The sequence below is a fragment of the Dermacentor variabilis genome, chromosome 6 (genome assembly GCF_050947875.1).
Source record: "Dermacentor variabilis isolate Ectoservices chromosome 6, ASM5094787v1, whole genome shotgun sequence".
NCBI lineage: Eukaryota > Metazoa > Arthropoda > Arachnida > Ixodida > Ixodidae > Dermacentor > Dermacentor variabilis.
Genome location: NC_134573.1, coordinates 31,804,983 through 31,814,595, shown reverse-complemented (window position 1 = coordinate 31,814,595; position 9,613 = coordinate 31,804,983).

The following is a 9,613-nucleotide window of genomic DNA, read 5'->3' as shown; positions in this document are numbered from 1 at the left end:
AAACACGCGCTGTTGCTTTGGCTCTGCGTGTAGTAGTTAAGAGAGACAGTTTAAGGGCGGAGCAGAGGGAAGGAAAGGAAAGTCTCTGAAGCAAACTTGCAGCGCCGTGGTTTTAAAGCGCAACCGTGGTAGTGAGACGGACGTCGATATAAACGTGCGTGGCCATGATACGACACGACAAACTGCCTTAAAATATTTAGACTTGAGGGAAAGCTTTGCTAACAAACTATAACACGGCAATCAGCACTCGAATACGACGAAAGAAATTATTGAGACGTGGAAAATTTCATTGAAATAAACCTCGTTTGCGAGACAAATGCTTGTGTGTATTGAATCTCTTAAAAGATGAGGGGGGAAATATGCGCTCACCGAGAGGGCATCGTCAGCACGAGACCACCACCAGGCACCTTACTGAGATGTGGAGAGCGTCGCGGCCGGAACGAAGCCTCCCCTCTCCGCCGGCCAAGAGTGGAGAACGTGCTTTCCGACCGCTCAAGGTTGCGCGGCCATAGTATAGCTCTAGCGTCTAGGAAAAGCTTAAACAGGTGCGAGGGCGGCACGCATAGCGTGGGAAGGTAGCCGCCGGAATAGCTATCTCAAGTACTGCTGCTGGCGAGGGCGAAATACCTTCGTGTAATTAGAATAACCCTATTAGGACTTCTGTCAAAGAAAAAAAAGGATACGGCTCAGAAGGCTATACTACCAGAGCTATGACTGATACTTTTCTATATATATGTATTCATCTATTCTATGGGATCGCATGCGCGCGCTGTTGCTTTGGCTCTGCGTGTAGTAGTTAAGAGAGCCAGTTTAAGGGCGGAGAAGAAGGAAGGAGAGGAAAGCAATATTGCAGCGCCGTGGTTTTAAAGCGCAACTATGGTAGGGAAACGGAAGGCGATATAAGCATGCGTTTCTATGATACGCACACGACAAACTGCCTTACAATATTTATCTTGAGTGGAAGCTTCGTTAACAAACTATAACGCGGCAATCGGCACTCGAATACGACGAGAGAATTTATTGAGACGTGGAAAATTCCGTTGAAATTAATCTGGTTTGCGAGACAAATGCTTGTATGTATTGAATCTCTTAAAAGATGAGGGGGGAAATATGCGCTCACCGAGACGGCATCGTCAGCACGAGACCACCACCAGGCACCTTACTGAGATGTTGAGAGCTTCGCGGCCGGAACGAAGCCTCCCCTCTCCGCCGGCCAAGAGTGGAAAACGCGCTTTCCAATCGCTCAAGGTTGCGCGGGCATATTGCTCTAGCGTCTAGGAAAAGCTTAAACAGGTGCGAGGGCGGCACGCATAGCGTGGGAAGCTGGCCGCCGGAATAGCTATCTCAATAACTGCTGCTGGCGAGGGCGAAATACCTTCGTGTAATTACAATAACCCTAATAGGACTTCTTTCAAAGAAAAAAAAGAAAAATAAGGAAACGGCTCAGAAGGCTATACTACCAGAGCTATGACTGATACTTTTCTATATATATGTATTCATCTCATCTATGGGATCGCATGCGCGCGCTGTTGCTTTGTCTCTGTGTGTAGTAGTTAAGAGAGCCAGTGTAAGGCCTGAGAAGAAGGAAGGAGAGGAAAGCAATATTGCAGCGCCGTGGTTTTGAAGCGCAACAGTGGTAGGGAAACGGAAGGCGATGTAAGCATGCGTGTCCATGATACGCACACGACAAACTGCCTTACGATATTTAGACTTCAGTGGAAGCTTCGTTAACAAACTTTACCACAGCAATCAGCACTCAAATATAATTATAACCCTAATAATAATTGTAAATATTCATCTCATCTATAGGATCTAAAGCGCGCGCTATTGCTTTGGCTCTGCTTGTAGTAGTTAAGAGAGACAGTTTAAGGCCGGGAAAAGGGAAGCAAAGGAAAGTCTCTGAGCAAACTTGCAGTGCCGCCGTTTTAAAGCGCAAGCGTGGTAGAGAGACGGAAGGCGATATAAGCTTGCGTGGCCATGATACGTACACGACAAACTGCCTTAAAAGATTTAGACTTGAGGGAAAGCTTCGTTAACAAACTATAACGCGGCAATCAGCACTCGAATACGACAAGAGAATTTTTTAAGACGAGGAAAATTCCCTTGAAATAAATCTGGTTTGCGAGACAAATGCTTGTATGTATTGAATCTCTTAAAAGATGAGGGGGGAAATATGCGCTCACCGAGACGGCATCGTCAGCACTAGACCACCACCAGGCACCTTACTGAGATGTTGAGAGCTTCGCGGCCGAAACAAGGCCTCCCCTCTCCGCCGGCCAAGAGTGGAAAACGCGCTTTCCGATCGCTCAAGGTTGCGCGGGCATAGTATAGTTCTAGCGTCTAGGAAAAGCTTGAAAAGGTGCGAGGGCGGCACGCATAGCGTGGGAGGCTGGCCGCCGGAATAGCTATCTCAAGTACTGCTGCTGGCGAGGGCGAAATATCTTCGTGTAATTATAATAACCCTAATAGGACTTCTTTCAAAGAAAAAGAAAGAAAAAAAAGGAAACGGCTCAGAAGGCTATACTACCAGAGCTATGACTGATACTTTTCTATATATATGTATTCATCTCATCTATGGGATAGCATGCGCGCGCTGTTGCTTTGTCTCTGCGTGTAGTAGTTAAGAGAGCCAGTTTAAGGGCGGAGAAGAAGGAAGGAGAGGAAAGCAATATTGCAGCGCCATGGTTTTGAAGCGCAACCGTGGTAGGGAAACGGAAGGCGATATAAGCATGCGTGTCCATGATACGCATACGACAAACTGCCTTAAAATATTTAGACTTGAGTGGAAGGTTCGTTAACAAACTATAACACGGCAATCAGCACTCGAATATAATTATAAGCCTAATAATAATTCCAAATATTCATCTCATCTATAGAATCTAAAGCGAGCGCTGTTGCTTTGGCTATGCGTGTAGTAGTTAAGAGAGCGAGTTTAAGGGCGGAGAAGAGGGAAGGAAAGGAAAGTCTCCGAAGCAAACTTGAAGCGCCGTGGTTTTAAAGCGCAACCGTGGTAGAGAAACGGAAAGGCGATATAAGCATGCGTGGCCATGATACGCACACGACAAACTGCGTTACAATATTTAGACTTGAGGGGAAGTTTCGTTAACAAACTATAACACGGCAATCAGCACTCGAATATAATTATAACCCTAATTATAATTGTAAATATTCATCTCATCTATAGGATCTAAAGCGCGCGCTGTTGCTTTGGCTCTGCGTGTAGTAGTTAAGAGAGACAGTTTAAAGGCGGAGAAGAGGGAAGCAAAGGAAAGTCTCTGAGCAAACTTGCAGCGCCGCGGTTTTAATACGCAACCGTGGTAGAGAGACGGAAGGCGATATAAGCTTACGTGGCCATGATACGTACACGACAAACTGCCTTAAAATATTTAGACTTGAGGGAAAGCTTCGTTAACAAACTATAGCGCGGCAATCAGCACTCGAATACGACGAGAGAATTTATTGAGACGTGGAAAATTCCCTTGAAATAAATCTGGTTTGCGAGACAAATGCTTGTATGTATTGAATCTCTTAAAAGATGAGGGGAGAAATATGCGCTCACCGAGACGGCATCGTCAGCACGAGACCACCACCAGGCACCTTACTTAGATGTTGAGAGCTTCGCGGCCGGAACGAAGCCTCCCCTCTCCGCCGGCCAAGAGTGGAAAACGAGCTTTCCGATCGCTCAAGGTTGCGCGGGCATAGTATAGCTCTAGCGTCTAGGAGAATCTTACACAGGTGCGAGGGCGGCACGCATAGCGTGGGAAGCTGGCCGCCGGAATAGCTATCTGAAGTACTGCTGCTGGCGAGGGCGAAATACCTGCGTGTAATTATAATAACCCTAATAGGACTTCTTTCAAAGAAAAAAAAGAAAAGAAAACGGCTCAGATGGCTATACTACCAGAGCTATGACTGATACTTTTATATATATATATGTATTCATCTCATCTATGGGATCGCATGCGCGCTGTTGCTTTGGCTATGCATGTAGTAGTTAAGAGAGCCAGTTTAAGGGCGGAGAAGAAGGAAGGAGAGGAAAGCTATATGGCAGCGCCGTGTTTTTAAAGCGCAACCGTGGTAGGGAAACAGAAGGCGATATAAGCATGCGTGTCCATGATACGCACACGACAAACTGCCTTACAATATTTAGACTTGAGTGGAAGCTTCGTTAACAAACTATAACACGGAAATCAGCACTCGAATATAATTATAACCCTAATAATAATTGTAAATATTCATGTCATCTATAGGATCTAAAGCGCGCGCTGTTGCTTTTTTTCTCGTGTAGTAGTTGAGAGCCAGTTTAAGGGCGGAGAAGGGGAAGGAAAGGAGTCTCTGAAGCAAACTTGCAGCGCCATGGTTTTAAAGTGCAACCGTGGTAGAGAAACGGAAAGGCGATATAAGCATGCGTGGCCATGATACGCACACCACAAACTGCATTACAATATTTAGACTTGAGGGGAAGTTTTGTTAACAAACTATAACACGGCAATCAGCACTCGAATATAATTATAACCCTAATAATAATTGTAAATATTCATCTCATCTATAGGATCTAAAGCGCGCGCTGTTGCTTTGGCTCTGCGTGTAGTAGTTAAGAGAGACAGTTTAAAGGCGGAGAAGAGGGAAGCAAAGGAAAGTCTCTGAGCAAACTTGCAGCGCCGCGGTTTTAAAACGCAACCGTGGTAGAGACACGGAAGGCGATATAAGCTTGCGTGGCCATTATACGTACACGACAAACTGCCTTAAAATATTTAGACTTGAGGGAAAGCTTCGTTAACAAACTATAACGCGGCAATAAGCACTCGAATACGACGAGAGAATTTATTGAGACGTGGAAAATTCCCTTGAAATAAATCTGGTTTGCGAGACAAATGCTTGTATGTATTGAATCTCTTAAAAGATGAGGGGAGAAATATGCGCTCACCGAGACGGCATCGTCAGCACGAGACCACCACCAGGCACCTTACTTAGATGTTGAGAGCTTCGCGGCCGGAACGAAGCCTCCCCTCTCCGCCGGCCAAGAGTGGAAAACGAGCTTTCCGATCGCTCAAGGTTGCGCGGGCATAGTATAGCTCTAGCGTCTAGGAGAATCTTACACAGGTGCGAGGGCGGCACGCATAGCGTGGGAAGCTGGCCGCCGGAATAGCTATCTGAAGTACTGCTGCTGACGAGGGCGAAATACCTGCGTGTAATTATAATAACCCTAATAGGACTTCTTTCAAAGAAAAAAAAGAAAAGAAAACGGCTCAGATGGCTATACTACCAGAGCTATGACTGATACTTTTATATATATATATGTATTCATCTCATCTATGGGATCGCATGCGCGCTGTTGCTTTGGCTATGCATGTAGTAGTTAAGAGAGCCAGTTTAAGGGCGGAGAAGAAGGAAGGAGAGGAAAGCTATATGGCAGCGCCGTGGTTTTAAAGCGCAACCGTGGTAGGGAAACAGAAGGCGATATAAGCATGCGTGTCCATGATACGCACACGACAAACTGCCTTACAATATTTAGACTTGAGTGGAAGCTTCGTTAACAAACTATAACACGGAAATCAGCACTCGAATATAATTATAACCCTAAGAATAATTGTAAATATTCATGTCATCTATAGGATCAAAAGCGCGCGCTGTTGCTTTTTTTCTCGTGTAGTAGTTGAGAGCCAGTTTAAGGGCGGAGAAGGGGGAAGGAAAGGAGTCTCTGAAGCAAACTTGCAGCGCCGTGGTTTTAAAGTGCAACCGTGGTAGAGAAACGGAAAGGCGATATAAGCATGCGTGGCCATGATACGCACACCACAAACTGCATTACAATATTTAGACTTGAGGGGAAGTTTTGTTAACAAACTATAACACGGCAATCAGCACTCGAATATAATTATAACCCTAATAATAATTGTAAATATTCATCTCATCTATAGGATCTAAAGCGCGCGCTGTTGCTTTGGCTCTGCGTGTAGTAGTTAAGAGAGACAGTTTAAAGGCGGAGAAGAGGGAAGCAAAGGAAAGTCTCTGAGCAAACTTGCAGCGCCGCGGTTTTAAAACGCAACCGTGGTAGAGACACGGAAGGCGATATAAGCTTGCGTGGCCATTATACGTACACGACAAACTGCCTTAAAATATTTAGACTTGAGGGAAAGCTTCGTTAACAAACTATAACGCGGCAATCAGCACTCGAATACGACGAGCGAATTTATTGAGACGTGGAAAATTCCCTTGAAATAAATCTGGTTTGCGAGACAAATGCTTGTATGTATTGAATCTCTTAAAAGATGAGGGGGAAAATATGCGCTCACCGAGAGGGCATCGTCAGCACGAGACCACCACCAGGCAGCTTACTGAGATGTGGAGAGCTTCGCGGCCGGAACGAAGCCTCCCCTCTCCGCCGGCCAAGAGTGGAAAACGCTTACCGATCGCTCAAGGTTGCACATGCATAGTATAGTGCTGCGTCTAGGAAAAGCTTAAACAGGTGCGAGGGCGGCACGCATAGCGTGGGAAGCTAGCAGCCGGAATAGCTATCTCAAGTACTGCTGCTGGCGAGGGCGAAATACCTTCGTGTAAATATAATAACCCTAATAGGACTTCTTTCAAAGAAAAAAAAAGAAAGAAAGGGAAACGGCTCAGAAGGCTATACTACCATACCTATGACTGATACTTTTCTATATATATGTATTCATCGCATCTATGGGATCGCATGCGCGCGCTGTTCCTTTGGCTCCGCGTGTAGTAGTTAAGAGAGCTAGTTTGAGAGTGGAGAAGAATGAAGGAGAGGAAAGCAATATTGCAGCGCCGTGGTTTTAAAGCGCAACCGAGGTAGGGAAACGGAAGGCGATATAAGCATGTGTGTCCATGATACGCAAATGACAAACTGCCTTACAATATTTAGACTTGAGGAGAAGTTTCGTTAACAAACTATAACACGGCAATCAGCACTCGAATATAATTATAACCCTAATAATAATTGTAAATATTCATCTCATCTATAGGATCTAAAGCGCGCTTTGTTGCTTTGTCCCTACGTGTAGTAGTTAAGAGAGCCAGCTTAAGGGCGGACAAAAGGGAAGGAAAGGAAAGACACTGAAGGAAACTTGCGGCGCCGTGGTTTTAAAGCGCAACCCTGGTAGAGAAACGGAAAGGCGATATAAGCATGCGTGGCCATGATACGCACACGACAAACTGCCTTACAATATTTAGACTTGAGGGTAAGTTTCGTTAACAAACTATAACACGGCAATCAGCACTCGAATATAATTATAACCCTAATAATAATTGTAAATATTCATCTCATCTATAGGATCTAAAGCGCGCGCTGTTGCTTTGGCTCTGCGTGTAGTAGTTAAGAGAGACAGTTTAAAGGCGGAGAAGAGGGAAGCAAAGGAAAGTCTCTGAGCAAACTTGCAGCGCCGCGGTTTTAAAGCGCAACCGTGGTAGAGAGACGGAAGGCGATATAAGCGTGCGTGGCCATGATACGTACACGACAAACTGCCTTAAAATATTTAAACTTGAGGGAAAGCTTCGTTAACAAACTATAACACGGCAATCAGCACTCGAATACCGCGAGAGAATTTATTGGGACGTGGAAAATTCCCTTGAAATAAATCTGGTTTGCGAGACAAATGCTTGTATGTATTGAGTCTCTTAAAAAATGAGGGGGGAAATATGCGCTCACCGAGAGGGCATCGTCAGCACGAGACCACCACCAGGCACCTTACTGAGATGTGGAGAGCTCCGCGGCCGGAACGAAGCCTCCCCTCTCCGCCTGCCAAGAGTGGAAAACGCGCTTTCCGATCGCTCAAGGTTGCGCGGGCATAGTATAGCGCTAGCGTCTAGGAAAAGCTTAAACTGGTGCGAGGGCGGCACGCATAGCGTGGGAAGCTAGCAGCCGGAATACCTATCTCAAGTACTGCTGCTGGCGAGGGCGAAATACCTTCGTCTAATTATAATAGGACTTCTTTCAAAGAAAAAAAAGAAAAAAAGGAAACGGCTCAGAAGGCTATACTACCAGAGCTATGACTGATACTTTTCTATATATATGTATTCATCTCATCTATGGGATCGCATGCGCGCTGTTGCTTTGGCTCTGCGTGTAGTAGCTAAGAGAGCCAGTTTAAGGGTGGAGAAGAAGGAAGGAGATCAAAGCAATATTGCAGCGCCGTGGTTATAAGCGCAACCGTGGCAGGGAAACGGAAGGCGCTATAAGCATGCGTGTCCATGATACGCACACGACAAACTGCCTTACAATATTTAGACTTAAGTGGAAGCTTCCTTAACAAACTATAACACGGTAATCCTTAAGTGGAAGCTTCCTTAACAAACTATAACACGGTAATCAGCACTCGAATATAATTATAACCCTAATAATAATTGTAAATCTTCATCTCATCTATAGGATCTAAAGCGCGCGCTGTTGCTTTGGCTCTGCGTGTAGTAGTTAAGAGAGCCAGTTTAAGGGCGGAGAAGAGGGAAGGAAAGGAAAGCCTCTGAAGCAAACTTTCAGTGCCATGGTTTTAAAGCGCAACCGTGGTAGAGAAACGGAAAGGCGATATAAGCATGCGTGGCCATGATACGCACACGACAAACTGCCTTACAATATTTAGACTTGAGGGGAAGTTTTGTTAACAAACTATAACACGGCAATCAGCACTCGAATATAATTATAACCCTAATAATAATTTAAATATTCATCTCATGTATAGGATCTAAAGCGCGCGCTGTTGCTTTGCCTCTGCGTGTAGTAGTTAAGAGAGACAGTTTAAGGGCGGAGAAGAGGGAATGAAAGGAAAGTCTCTGAAGCAAACTTGCAGCGCCGTGGTTTTAAAGTGCAACCGTGGTAGAGAGACGTAAGGCGATATAAGTGTACGTGGCCATGATATGTACACGACAAACTGCCTTAAAATATTTAGACTTGAGGGAAAGCTTCGTTAACAAACTATAACACGGCAATGAGCACTCGAATACGACGAGAGAAATTATTGAGACGTGGAAAATTCTCTTGAAATAAATCTGGTTTGCGAGACAAATGCTTGTATGTATTGAATCTCTTAAAAGATGAGGGGGAAATATGCATTCACAGAGAGGGCATGGTCAGCACGAGACCACCACCAGGCACCTTACTGTGATGTGGAGAGCTTCGCGGCCGGAACGAAGCCTCCCCTCTCCGCCAGCCAAGAGTGGAAAACGCGCTTTCCGATCACTCAAGGTTGCGCGGGCATAGTATAGCTCTAGCGTCTAGGAGAATCTTACACAGGTGCGAGGGCGGCACGCATAGCGTGGAAGCTGGCCGCCGGAATAGCTATCTGAAGTACTGCTGCTGGCGAGGGCGAAATACCTGCGTGTAATTATAATAACCCTAATAGGACTTCTTTCAAAGAAAAAAAAGAAAAGAAAACGGCTCAGATGGCTATACTACCAGAGCTATGACTGATACTTTTATATATATATATATATGTATTCATCTCATCTATGGGATCGCATGCGCGCTGTTGCTTTGGCTATGCATGTAGTAGTTAAGAGAGCCAGTTTAAGGGCGGAGAAGAAGGAAGGAGAGGAAAGCTATATGGCAGCGCCGTGGTTTTAAAGCGCAACCGTGGTAGGGAAACAGAAGGTGATATAAGCATGC